We start from the raw sequence: 15294 nt of genomic DNA, 5'->3' as shown, positions 1-15294 counted from the left end.
ATCTATCTTCGGCATTGCACGGGCGCACGGTTTATTTGATCAATTGGAATAGACTGGGGTACAGTTTTCATTCTGCACCACATGGACATTATACTATAATAGATATGGTTTATGTGACACCGGGCCGGATTCAGAAAGCAAAAATTGAGGTTTGTCCCAAGATTACCTCTGATCATAATCCAATACTTGTTACCCTCCATCTACTGGATTTTAGAAAGGAAGGGCGCTGCTGGAAGTTCTCCAGATCAAATTTGTCGAACATAGATGGAAGAACTAAGATGACTAGTTTACTAAGAGAATTTATAGCAGTGAATGTTGATTCTTCATTTCCTCTGGTGGTGTGGGATGCCCTAAAGGCTTATATATGCGGGGTTACCATGCACTTTATTTTAGAACTGAATAAAATGCAGGAAGATAGGACAAGTAAACTGCATTCAGAACTACAGGAATTGTAACAGTGGCATGCCCAAACGATCTAAGATAAAAGCTCAGACCAGCAGGGGATACATTCAGAATTGCTGAAACATAGCAGCACAGTTGACCGTGTTTATAGAGAGAATGTTGCTGCTGTTTGTAAGGTGATTAAGGAGCTCCAGCAAAGAATATGGGGAGAAAATTGGCGTTGGTGTGCCTGATTGCAGAAAGTAGACAACAGAATGCAGTGAAATGCATTAGGTACAAGGAGGGAAGGCGTTCTTTTAGCACCCAGGCTATACTTAATCAATTTGGAGACTTCTCTAAAGAGATCTTTGGTTGCTTGCTATCACATATGCAGAGTGTAATTGCTGATTATCTACAAATAGCTGGCCTACCACATTTGAGTTTGCTAAAGGCACAAGCCCTAGAGGGTAATATTACTGTGCAAGATGTTGAGATGGCTATCAGGTTTCTCCTGTTAGGGGAAGCAGATGGGGATGACACTAATGTATAGAATTACTTGTCTCCGATATATGTTAGCGAATGCCAGTATTGATAAAGGCGGCAATTATTACAGTTTCTTGGTATTATACCAATATTACAGGTTTTTTTTAAAAAAAGGAGAAAGCGCCCAAGGAAAGGGGGTCGTACCGATCTATCTCTTTAATTAATTCAGATGCTAAAGTCTATACTAAGATACTGGCTTCTCGGCTTGCTGCAGATGTACAGCATCTAGTCTCACCACAGCAACACAGATTACTTCAGGCCAGCCACATAAATACTGCTACTGCTGCATTTGATATGGCTAATGCTACCGGGAGTCGGGCCAGTATGATTCATTTAGATGCTGATAAGGCATTTTACTGGGATTCCTTTGTATATCTCTGGTCGACCATGTGTACCATGGGAATTGGCGATAGTTATATGAATCATGTTAAATGTCTCTATCGAAATCCAGTGGCCAGGATGGTCTTTGGCACAGTTCCTCCATATTCAGTATATGCAGGGGTAGACGGCAGAGGGGTCTGCTATCTCCCCTATTGTTTGCCCTTTAGTTAACGCTCCACTTAAGACATCTCAGTAATATCTGCTTGATTCAACCTGTAATACTGAATGGGGTGGAAATCAAGATCAGAGCTTATGCAGATGACGTTATGGTATACTCATCTGATCCTATTCAAGCCATCAATCAAATCTCACTAGAGACTGAGAGGTTCAGGGCAATTTATAGATATAAGCTGAATCTATCTAAAATACAGACAATACTTAATTTTGTAATGGACAAAAAAGTCTCTGGGATAGTCCAGTTGCCACCTATTTAGAGGTCAAGATCACAAGTAAAATAGAGCAAATTTTGCAATTAAATTCTGAGCAGCTTCTGCTTCGATGTATCGCTAAGATGCACACCTGATATCTCTGCCTGCCCCTTCGCTGACTGCCACATCATTTGAGCCTGACTCTACTTATTCCTGCAACGGACCTCTGAGTTGGCTATTGTCCTCATTATGACCTACCTTTGCCTCCATCTGATGTTCTTCCACAGTCACACGTTCTAGCCTTATTCCTGCCCGCTTCCTCCACTCCATTTGGAGCCATCGGGATGCTATACTTCTAAAATTAATTACCCCCGAATCTATCAAAAAAAGCCTCCAAGCCCTTAAAACACAGACTCCTCAAATTCCATCCAGAAACCTTGGTTTCCGACCCCTACTTTTGTGCAAATAAAGGAGCTAGGGTAAGTGACCTCTCTTTTTTACACAAATAGACAAGCACAGTAGAGGAAAGTTCTGCTCTCACTGCTCTTGATCTCTACATCCCGAAAACAACACATGGTCTCAAACTGACGGTAGGGCCTTCATGGGCATGCAAAGCAGCACTCACCATTACCATCTACAAAAATGGTATTATCCTGATACAGTCTTGAGATCACCACCTTAAAGTATTTGAGGAATTGTTCCCTATCATTAATGAGGAATTGTTCCCTATCATTAAAAAACTGCATTGATTTCTGATTCCCCATCCATTCCAGTCCTTCCTAACGGTGTAGGTGTCACTAACTCACCTGGATCACCTGGTGCGTCGGAAACCACTGCCCACCACACTAGACTGTAGCCTCATCCTACACACAGAGCAATTCCTTGAGAGTTACACAGCCAATCTTACCACACCTTCTCCCCGACTATGTTTTTGACCCCCCCCACCTGCGACAAACATGGAGGAGGCATTGTCACCATTCACAAAGAAACAATTTGCTGCACCACCACCAAAGACAACAACACACTGATCATGGATCACCTCAATTTCAAACACCACACATACGACAGAATGACCATCAGAGGCACCCTCGCCAATAGACCCCCAGGACCATGAACTGGCTTCTGAGACGCCATCACCAACTTCATTGCACCACTAGCCATCAAGTCTAAGCACTACATCTTCCTCAGAGGCCTCAACTTCTACCTGGACGACCCCACAGACACTAAATCTCCCAACGTCCGGGAATGCATGGGCAACATCCGCTTCACCCAGCTGGTCACCGACCCAACATACAGAGCAGGAACACACTGGTCCCAATTTTCATGGCCAGCAACAGAGTCAAATACAGCCATGCCCCAGAACTCACCTGGTCCGACCACTCCATTGTCCATTTCACCATCCCAGGATCACCATGCACTGCCACCAGCTCACCCAGTGCCCCCTTCCTCAGCTGGAACAAAGTGACACAGACCCAATGAATGGATGCCCTCAACACAACCCAGCCCAACTCTGCAACCAATTTGGAACAAGCAGTCCAGAACTTCCCACCTGGATCATCAATGCCAACGACTGAGTCACCCCCATCAAACAAGCCAAGATCCACAGATCCATCAAACAAGCCAGCTAGAACACACCAGAACTCGGCGCTAGTAAACCTGACTGCAAACAACTGGATAGAAGATAGCGCACCAGCAGAGACACCACAGACTGAGCCACCTTCAAGTCAGCCCTAAACAAATATCACTTAAGGACACAAAAAGCCCTAGCATACTGCATCATAGCAAGCGCCAGCTACATCAAGGAACTCTTCAGCATCGTAAGAGAGTTCTCCTGCCCTATAGCCACTAGCAACACAATTCCTCCCTCACAAGAGCTCTGTAACGCTCTAGCTAACCATTTTTTCCTCAAGATATTCACCATTTACAAGAACATCGAGCCCCAACCCACTGACCTCCACATCCTGTTCGCTCCAATGGAAGCCTCCCTCGATCTTCTTCTCCTTGCATGGGAACAGCTCACCACACAGAACACATGAACTCCATCCACTCTGGAGCACCGACAGACCCCTGCCCCCACCACCTCTTCAACCTCGGCGGCAAGGATATCACCCGCCAACTCACCACCTTCCTCAACGCATCCATTGCCACAGCCACCTTTCCTGATGCTTGGAAACAAGCAGAAGTCGAACTTCTCCTCAAGAAACCCTCCGCCGACCCCAGCGATCTCCATAACTACCTCCCCACCTCACAGCTCCCTTTCCCTACCAAAGTCCTTGAGAAGGCCATCAACCAGCAGCTCACTGAAAACCTGGAGAGAAACAACCTCCTTGATGCCTCCCAATATGGTTTCCACACCAACCACAGCACTGAGACCACCATGTTCGCCGCCACTGATGACATTTGCACCCTCCTCGGCACAGGAGAATTGGCGGCCCTGATCCTCCTTGACCTCTCTGCAGGGTTCAACACTATATCCCACTACACACTTATCAAGAGACTGCACCCCATTGGGATCCAGGGAGACACCCTCCGATTGACCGTAGCGTTCCTCCTGGGACGAATGCAGAGAATCCGCCTACCTCCCTTCACCCCAGAAACCTGGAGCACCATCTGCGGTGTCCTTGAAGGATCACCCCTCAGCCTCACCCTCTTCGACACCTACATGACACCTCTAGCTGACATTGTCCTCAACATCATATCCTGCCCGACGGCACCCAGGTCATCCTGTTGCTCTCAGCAGTCCCCACCACCATGAAGACCAACTTCCACATCTGCATGAAGAATGTCGCCCACTGGATAAAGACCAACTGTCTGAAGTTCAACACTGATAAGACTGAAGTGCTGATCTTTGGCAGCAACACCTCTCCTTGGGATGACACTGGGTGGCATGCCGAACTCGGACCCACTCCCACACCGACAGACCACGCCCTCAACTGTTGTTATTTGTTTATTTGGTTGCACCATGGTGTTGTATGCTGACGACACCCAGGCTGTCGTCTCCCTGGCACCGAACACCAGTCAAACAACAGTGAACTTGCCTATCTGTTTGGAACAAGTGAAAAAATGTATGGCAGCAAGCTGCCTCAAATTGAATGGAGATAAGAGAGATATGATGGTAGTTATGAACAATCCATTCCTCTGAAACATCTTATCTGGCCCTCCTTCCTGGGTGACAAGGTTTTGGTGCCAACAGGCCTGTTTTCAGTCTTGAAGAACGCAAAAACGTCAACGTAGCTCCTTTGAGTTTACACCAAGGGTCCAGGACCTGAGGAGCACCACTTGGGAGTCAGACGCTTTCCCCAGCTGGATCTGCGGGCTGGTACAGGTGGTTGTGAGCCTGTTATGTCCCTGTGTGTCTGAACAGGATGCCAGCAGACTAGTGTTGGAGTCCTTGTGGGAATCCTAGGGACTAGTGCAGGTCCAATCCCTCTGACTCAGGCAGCAGAGCAGCAATCTAGCAAGGAAGCAGTCCAGCAAGACAGTAGTCCAGCAGGGCAGCGGTCTAGTAGAGTTTCAGTCATTTCAGCAGCACAGCAGACCTTATTCCTGGCAGAGTTTCCACAGGTCCAGAAGTGTACTGAAAAATTGGTTTCTAAGGTCTAATATTTATACATGGGCCTCCCTTTGAAGTGGGAGAAGCTTCTAGAGATTTCCCTTTGAAGTGCACATATTTCTTGCCTTCTTCTGCCCTGGCTCCAGATTACCTACAGGGGTGCCACTTGGCAGGTAAAACACGTCAGTCTTAATATATTTGATACCAGTAATAGATTTTTATTAAGTTGTTCAGAAGATGTATGTTCAAAAACAATTTTTCCAAAGGTAGTTTCAGCATTAGGATTAATGTCTTTCTCCATCTCTCCTTTCTTGTAGGTTCATCCAGAGGTAGTCCTGCCAGCACTCTCGAAAAAATCAAAGCACGGGTGAGTCTTAGATTCTTTATATTATCCTCCTTTCATTTATTCACTCTAGGTTAGTTCTGTTCTTTCAGTCTTCTTTCTTTATTGGTCTCGAATACCTCTCTCTCTCCATTCTTTCTCTCTTTCTGTTTTAGGCTTTCTTTTCTTACCCGTTATCAGACTAATGTAAATAATGGCTTAGTTGTTAACCTCATAGAAAGAATATCACCACAAAGAACCATTTGGTACTATTTAGCTTGCCGAAAACAATCTCACAGAATAATATGGCATTTAGGAAAATATATAAATTAGTGAGAGGCTTTGTTTGCTTATGCTTGTTTAGTGGCACCCGACCTGCCCGTTACTTTCCCACCCATCTCCCTCCGTAACTTCATACACTCCCGCACCTGTGAAAGCCTCCTGAGGCACATCCGGGAGCAGCTTACTTAACGATTTTTTAAAATCTGTATACTTGTGTGTTTTTAATTTACCTACTCACTTACCCCTGGTCATTTCACTTCGCTTCTGGCACTGACACCCCCGCACAGCGGAACTATCGCTGCAGCGGGTGAGGTGTTTTGGACCTTCTTGCCGCCATTCGCCGCGGCCAGCAAGACACGCCCACTTGCGCAGGACACGCCCCCTCCACCAGGCTCCTACTTAAGCGCTGATTACGAGCGCCGCCCCATTACACCGAATCCTCCTGAGGCACAGCCGGGAGCAGCTTACTTAGCGATTTTTAAAAATCTGTATACTTGTGTGTTTTTAATTTACCTACTCACTTACCCCTGGGCATTTCACTTCGCTTCTGGCACTGACACCCCCGCACAGCGGAACTATCGCTGCAGCGGGTGAGGTGTTTTGGACCTTCTTGCCGCCATTCGCCGCGGCCAGCAAGACACGCCCACTTGCGCAGGCCACGCCCCCTCCACCAGGCTCCTACTTAAGCGCTGATTACGAGCGCCGCCCCATTACACCGAATCCTCCTGAGGCACAGCCGGGAGCAGCTTACTTAGCGATTTTTTTAAATCTGTATACTTGTGTGTTTTTAATTTACCTACTCACTTACCCCTGGGCATTTCACTTCGCTTCTGGCACTGACACCCCCGCACAGCGGAACTATCGCTGCAGCGGGTGAGGTGTTTTGGACCTTCTTGCCGCCATTCGCCGCGGCCAGCAAGACACGCCCACTTGCGCAGGCCACGCCCCCTCCACCAGGCTCCTACTTAAGCGCTGATTACGAGCGCCGCCCCATTACACCGAATCCTCCTGAGGCACAGCCGGGAGCAGCTTACTTAGCGATTTTTAAAAATCTGTATACTTGTGTGTTTTTAATTTACCTACTCACTTACCCCTGGGCATTTCACTTCGCTTCTGGCACTGACACCCCCGCACAGCGGAACTATCGCTGCAGCGGGTGAGGTGTTTTGGACCTTCTTGCCGCCATTCGCCGCGGCCAGCAAGACACGCCCACTTGCGCAGGCCACGCCCCCTCCACCAGGCTCCTACTTAAGCGCTGATTACGAGCGCCGCCCCATTAAACGAATCCTCCTGAGGCACAGCCGGGAGCAGCTTACTTAGCGATTTTTTTAAATCTGTATACTTGTGTGTTTTTAAGTTACCTACTCACTTACCCATTGGCATTTCACTTCGCTTCTGGCACTGACACCCCCGCACAGCGGAACTATCGCTGCAGCGGGTGAGGTGTTTTGGACCTTCTTGCCGCCATTCGCCGCGGCCAGCAAGACACGCCCACTTGCGCAGGCCACGCCCCCTCCCAACCTCCTCCTCACCAGTATATAGTATGTGTCTCTACCGGAAGCGCAGCAGACAGGCGCAGCTGGCGCGACGATGGCGCGCCGAAGGCGCGCCTAAGGCAAGCCCGTCTGCGCCCGTCTGCGACCGACCGGACCAAGGGCCACCTCTCTCTGCCCCATCGAGACATTACTCGTCAGCCCAACTTCACGGCCTTCAAGGCCCTTGGCCGATAAATGACTCTGTGACCTCTCACATTGACAATTTGGGACTCACAGCCTCCATACCCCCATCCTCTTTTCCTTCCTCCTCTCACCCTCCTCTGTATCCCTCCGTCTCCCGTCCTGAGCTCTCTGCTGCACCTACACCCCCTTCTCTCTCCATCTATTACCTCAACACGCGATCTGCAGTTAAGCAATATCACGAGCTCTCTGTCCTCTTAGACCTATACAAACCTGATCTCCTATTTCTCACAGAGACATGGTTTCGTGATAGTTCTCTCCCCTCTTTATTGGCAGCTCTCCCAACCACTTACTACGCGATTCGAGCCGACCGATCTACGGATAAAGCGGGCGGTGGTGTTGCTTTGATCGCTCGGAAAGAATTCCTCTTTCAGTCTCTTACCTTCCCCCCTATTGGTACTTCCGATTTCTTAGTAGTCCGCTCTCTTTCTTTCAAAGTTCCTCTCACTTGCCTACTCGTGTACCGTCCCCCCCAACCCTCCCAAGCCTTTCTTCCTGGGTTTCAAGATCTGGTGGCCACCCTAGCGGTTAATAACTCCTCCATCATGGTGCTAGGTGATTTTAACTTCTGGCCCTCTGACCCTGTAGAATGTTCCAATTCCAAAGAATTTTCTGACACCCTTCGTTCCCTCAATTTCAATTCCTATGTTCACTCCCCTACTCACAATCAGGGTCATACTCTCGACCAGATTTGGTCTCTCAACTGTCCTATTGTGTCTCTCTCTATCTCCCCCTGTTCCTGGTCTGATCACTTTTTGATTTCCTTTTCTTCACCTCTTCACCTAACCACCAAGCCCTCACTCCCTAAAAATATTTGGGCACGCTCTTGGGTCCGGATTGTCGCTTCTCAAGTGGCCTCCACACTCTTTCCCCTCTGCCCCGATTTATTTGGTTTACCGCTTACAGCACAAGCTGATTCTATTAATTCATGGGTCCAGTCAGGCTGTGACTCAATTGCTCCTTTCCGACGAGTTTCCTCTAAACGGCTGTATGAGTCCAACCGCTGGTTCAGTGAGGAACTGAAGGCGCTGAAACTCTCAGTTCGCCATGCCGAACGAGCTTGGAGACGGCACTACTGCCCCAACCTTAAATCCCAGTACACTTCCCTCCTTTTGCAATACAAAAAAACTATTTTAACTGCTAAAACGGAATATTTTTCTTCCAAAATCTTAGCCGCCGAGAACCAGCCTAAAGAAATCTTTTCTATAGTTCACAATCTTGCATATGCCGACAGAACCACTCTCAAACCCCCTCCGTCACAGTCTCTTTGTGATTCCTTGAACACCTACTTCTTGGAAAAAATTGACAAAATCAAAGCCAATATTCCTCCTCCTTCGCTCTCTTTTTACAATTCCCCTAGCCCTCCTGCTAAGGCGCATTTTGACTCATTCCCCCCACTAACCGAAGACTCTTTCCTTTCCCTTCTTTCCTTGGTCAAATCTGGTTCCCCCCTTGATCCTTGCCCTGCTCACATCCTCAGGCTCATTTTCACAACTTGTATGTTATCACCTCTCTCCTTTCTCAACTGCTCCTTATCTCAGGGCGTTGTTCCCCCTACTCTAAAAACAGCCATCATTCTTCCTATCTTGAAAAAACCTGGCGCCGACCCCTCTGCCCCAGTCAACTTCCGACCCATTTCCTTACTCCCCTTTTTAGGGAAAGTACTGGAACGACACGTGACCAGAGCCCTTACCACCTTTGTAGAAGAAAACCAGGTCTTGGCCCCCCGTCAGGCCGGATTCCGCCCCGCTTATTCCACCGAGTCTGTGGCGATATCCTTCCTTGACAACCTCAGAGAAGGTATGGACACCAACCTCCCCCAGGCCCTGGTCCTCCTCGACCTGTCTGCCGCCTTCGACACGGTGGACCATTCCATCTTACTCTCCCGTGTCGGGGCGGCCGGGGTCGTCGGGGTAGCCCTGGTCTGACTGTCTTCCTTCCTCAGGGACCGCTCCCAAGCAGTGCGGCTGGGCGACTTTTCGGCTAAGCCCTGTAAAGTGCCGTGTGGGGTTCCCCAGGTTTCCTCTCTATCCCCACTACTGTTCAATCTATACATTTCCCCTCTCATTTTTGCCCTTCAACAAATGGAGGTTTCCATATTTAATTATGCGGATGACCTCCAGCTCATCTTTACTCTGTCTCCATCCACCGACTCCATATCTAATTTTCAAACCACTATGATCTTCATCCGGGACTGGATGAGTCACAACCACCTGAAACTAAACCCGGATAAGACCGAACTGGTTTTGACAGGTGGTTGTGCCAATCCCTGGTCGTCTCTCTTCTGGCCCCCCTCCTTGGGTTCCCCCCCTTCCCCCTCTTCTTCCGTCAAAGCGCTCGGCTTCAAGATCAATGACCAACTCACTTTGCACTCCCAGGTGAGCTCTGTGGTGTCCTCTTCCTTCCTTTCTCTCTGCACTATCCGCAAGGTATCCCGCTTTTTCTCTTTCTTTGCCCTTAAACTTATTGTGTTGGCTATGGTCGTCTCTAGACTAGACTACGGCAACGCGTTATACTGCGGTATGCCTGCTTACAATGTTCGACGGCTTCAGCTGGTGCAGAACCAGGCCGCTCGGCTAGTCTACAATTTGTCCAAGTCACACCACGTCACTCCGCTTCTAAAATCCCTCCACTGGCTCCCTATCCTTGAACGCTCATTGTTCAAAATGGGTTGTATTTCTTTTCAGGCCCAGTTAGGATCCGCCCCCGCCTTTATCTCTTCTGAGATCAGAATCTATACCCCCGCAAGGGAACTGAGATCATCCTCCCAACATCTGCTGATTGTCCCCCGTTTTCGCCGGAAAAAATGGGGAGGCTCCAAATTTTCCACTATTGCCCCCACTTTCTGGAATTCTCTCCCGCTTCACCTCAGGTCCCTCACCCATTATCCTCTGTTTCGTAAAGCATTAAAAACCTTTCTTTTTTCACAGGCCTTCTCCCAATGATTTTCCCCCTGCCTCCTGGTCCACCTGCTAATTGAGGTTCAGTGAACCACAGCGCCATGAAACCGTTAGGTGTACGTGCGCTTTAGAAGTGATTTAAACTCCAACTCAAACTCAAAGCCATGCTCCTCCTTGAGCGTGGCAGGTCAACATGTCCAGCCAGTGGTTACTTCGACTCTCCTCCACGCTCGGAGCCACCTCCTCACATCGGATCCAACAGACTCTCACAGCAGGCTTGTGTGGTTCCTCTCTCCAAAGGACTGGTTCTTTGATGATACTATTTCTCATCTCTTTGGGCCTCTGGTCCACAATCGCTTGCCTCAGCACTTATTCCCTCTCCTTGCCTTCTCCTTCTTCTCTACCCGGGACTTTGTGAATCACCTCCTAAGAAAGTAAAAGTGTTTTGTCTCTTTCTTTTGCAGGCACGTTGTCCAAAGTGGCCCAGCTGTGGATATCAGGTAAGTCCTCCCCATATTCACCCTCTTCCTCCTGACAAGGGGGTATGCTGCCCTTTATGTGAAGTAAGGACACAGCCTATTCAAGTGTGAGAAGGGCTGTGCCCAGCTCCACATCCCGTCCTGCCAATGACGGCCCATTAAGGCACACATTAGCTGTGTGTGGCTGTCTTGGAGGAATACACCAAGCCCAACTGTCAGCTGCACCCAGTCATGTTACCCCGAAACAGGCTGCAGACACTAAATGGCTAAGGCACGAAAAGAGCAATTTTCTAAGAGTGCCATTTTCAAAATTGTAATTTAAAATCTGACTTCAACTTGAGAGGGGATTTTTCATTACAATTCCAAAGACACCAAACATGAACTGGTCACCTGCTCTCATTTGTAAATGATCATTTATTAAATGTTATATGGTAACTCCAATGTTAATGTATGGGAGAGGCAGGCCTTGCAGTAGTAGAAAACACATTTATGAATTTTTCACTACCAGGACATGTAAAACTTAAAAGTCGATGTCCTACATTTTAAATACACTGCATCCTGCCTTCCAGACTGTCCAGGGCCTATCCTAAGGGTGACTTGTATGCATTGAAAGGAAGATATGGGCATGGCAAAAGGTTTATTTTTTCAGGTTGAAATAGCAGTTAAAAACTGCACACACAGACTTCAATGGCAGGCCTGAGACATGTTTGAAAGGGCTACTTAAATGGGTGGAACAATCAGTTCTACAGGCCCACTACTAGCATTTAATTTACAGGCCATAGTTACATGTAGAACCAGTTTGATAAGGACTTTAAGTAAATTAAATATGCCAAGTGGGTGTCAGCCAATTCTACCATGTTTTAAGGAGAGCGCATAAGAACATTTACACTAGTTAGCCTTGGTAAAGTGTGCATAGTCCTAAGGCTACCAAATACAAAGTCAGTAAAGCAGGAGGATGTCAGACAAAAGGTTAGAGGAAAACCAAGCCAAGAAGGCCAGGTCTAACTATGTCCTGGTAGTAGAACCCTCTTACATTTGTATTTCACTACTGTAGGGCCTGCTTCTCATATAGGATAACATTGGGTTTGCATATTACCTTTAATAAGTGATAACTTTCAATTGAGAGCAGATTGGAATGTCTATAGAACTGTAATTTAAAACTCTCTTTAGTGGTAAAAATGTTTTTTAAGTCACAATTCTGAAAAGGCCTCTTTTAGACAGTTGTAATTTTCTTGTCCTAATCATTTGGTGCCTAAAGGCTCATCCTGGATCACATGTCATGGGAGAACTGGCAGTTGGCCCTTGTCTATTACTCCCAGATAGTGGGACAAAGTGGGAAAAGATGTTGGCAGGATTGATGACCCAGCTCTGATTTGATATGGATGGCGGAGCTGTCACCTACAACACTTGCACGCAGCAAAGGCCCTGTCCCAGCTCACTCACGTGGGGTTGCACACTAGTCTTTTGTGTCCCCCAGGCAAATTAAGGCCAGGGCAGGGAGGCAGGAAATTCAAAACACCTCTGGGGGTAAAACCCTCTAGAAACTTATCCTACTTCAAAGTTGGCACCATGTATAAATATTGGGCTCTCAGGCTCAGACCCAACTCTTCAGTACACGTCTGGACTTTTGGAATACTCCAATGGACTGCTGTGGTGCCCTGCTGCAAGAAGGACTGATACTCTGCTGCCGTGCTGCTGAATGAGAAGGAGTGGACCTGCATCTTGAACACAAGACCACCAGAGTGACGCCAAGGCTAGCTGGCAGTCCTACTGATCAGAGAGATACAGGAACAGAAAAGACTCCAACCACATTGAACCTAGCAACTGGACTCTGCCTGCTGTGAGTGGTACCACCTCAGTCGTGACCCTTTGGTAGTGTGGCTGAAGGTGCCAACCAAGCTGTAGACTTGAGCAGAACGGACGTAGTGCAACGCATCTCCTCGCAGCTTTGCATTGGAACTGCCACTGTGCAGCGCATCCCAGATGCACAGCCCTGTAGCACATCAAAACCGCTGCTGCACTTCATTGACGCAGGACTTCTCCTTGCAGCCCTGCAACTCCTCAGAACCACCACTGTACAACACATCCTAAAAGAAGGACTTCGCATCGTAGCCCCTCAGTTCCTCAGAACTGCTTCTCTGTGACTCACCCTTAACGCAGGATCTCTGCAACCAGAATTTAAAGTAATTTGTTTAGCGGGCCTAACTTGTCCCCTTTGTTCTTGGACCTGGGTCAGCCATGTGCTGGTGGCCTCCCATTGTTACAAGGCCTTTCTACTGGGACTAGCTCATGATATTCTCTGGCAGGACATATGTAGTAGGACAAGACCTTTGCCAGGCTTGTATCCCAGTCCTATTGGCCTCGGATGAAGACAGAGGCACAAACTTCATGTCAGCGTACATGACGTCCATGTGGGATGAGTGTGGGTAACCAACAAATTCGCAACACACTATCACCCTCAAACAAATGGGTTTGTTGAGAGATTCAACAAGACCCTCAAAGACATGAATATGGGCCAGCCTGAGCCCCTAAGGCAGAGGTGAGATGTCCTTTAACATTCCTACTATTTGCCTATGGGGATGTATCGCGGAAGGAAGTTGGGATGAGCCCATTTGAGCTCCTCCACAGTCACCCTGGTAGACCACCTAACAGGGTGACCATAGTGAGACAGGGGTGGGAGCAAGCTCCCACGAAGCCCCTCAGGATGTAGTCAGCCACATGCTGGCTCTCCGTAACCAGATACAGCACATGTGGAAGAGAGCTAAGGATAATCTTGAGCCCAACCAAGAGGTAATGAAACTTTAGTATGACCAGAAGGCCACTCTGGTAGAGTTTCAGCCTGACCAGATGGTGTGGGTCGTAGGGCCTTTGAAGCCCAGAGCTATCCAAGATCGTTGAACAGGACCCTATGAAGTGAAAAAGCAGAAGGGGGTGACCATCTACCGGGTGGATCTCAAAACCACTAGATGCCCCCTAAGGTTGCTCTACATAAACTACCTCAAGCCACACTTTGAGAGGTCTGAGGTCACCATGCTCCTGGTGACAGATGATGGGGTGGAAGAGAAGAGAGAACCTCTCCCTGACTTCCTATCGTACAAGGATCACAAAAGGTCAGTAGAGGGTGTCAACATCTCATCTACTCTGACTCCAGAAGAGCAGAGGGAATGTCACTAACTGTTGGGTCAGTTTGCCTCACTCCCTGGGCTCACTTGTCTCCCTCATCCCTAGGCGTACACACTTATTTACCCACAACATAGATACTGGAGACAGTTCACCTATTAAAAACAACATTTAAAGGTTGTCGGGCATGGTAAGAATTAGTATCAAGGGGAAGTCTCCAAGATCCTGGCAAAAGGGGTGATTGAGCCCTCCAGCTGACCCTGGTCCAGCCCAGTTGTGCTGGTACTCAAAGCCACCCAACCGGGCGCCATTCCAAAACTACATTTTGTGCGAACTATAGAGGATTCAATTCATTCATGAAGACTAATGCTCACTCCATCCTCTGAACTGAGGAGCTCATTGACAGGCTTGGCACTGATAAGTTCCTCAGTACCTTTGATCTTACATCAGGGTACTGGCAGATCACTCTAAATGAGGGGGGCCAAAGAAAAGAGAAATCAGCATTCTCGACCCCAAAGGGCCACGTCCAATTTGGAGTGATACCCTTTGGTTTAAATGATGCCCCTGCCACCTTCCAGAGGTTGGTAAACAGGGTCCTGGGAAGGAGGTGTTCTGCGCCACCTACCTAGATGACATAGCTGTCATCAGTTTAAGCTGGGAAGAACACCTGTACCATCTCCAGGAGGTGCTTCAGGCACTGTAGCAGACGGGCCTTACTATCAAGGCCAGCTGATGCCAGAGAGCGCAGGGAACTATGGTGTATTTGAACCACATGGTGGGAAGGGAGAAAGTGCAGCCCTTCCCGCCCAAGATTCAGACCATCCTGGCCTGGTAACCCCCCAAAATTCAGACTTTGGTGAGGGCCTTCCTGGGTCTCACTGGATATTACAGTAAGTTTGTTGAAGGATATGGCACCATTGTTGACCCCTTAACTGGGCTGATGTCCAAGAAGCAGTGCAAAAAGGTGATCTGGACAGAGGCCTGTCAGAAACCCTTCAACAACCTCAAGGAAGCCATGTATACAGCACCTGCGCTCCTGAATACTCCAAGGAATTTATTGTGCAGGTGTACACTTCAGAACATGACATGGGGGCTGTCTTAGCACAGTTAACTGAGGAGGGGCTAGACCAACCTGCAGCCTTCATCAGCAGGAGGTTAGTTCCACGGGAACAGAGCTTGATTGTTATTGAGAGGAAGCCCTTTGCTGTGGACTGGGCACTGAATGAGAC

Source organism: Triturus cristatus, chromosome 4_1 (assembly GCF_964204655.1).
Source record: "Triturus cristatus chromosome 4_1, aTriCri1.1, whole genome shotgun sequence".
Classification (NCBI taxonomy): Eukaryota; Metazoa; Chordata; class Amphibia; order Caudata; family Salamandridae; genus Triturus; species Triturus cristatus.
Note: the sequence above shows the minus strand (reverse complement) of the source record.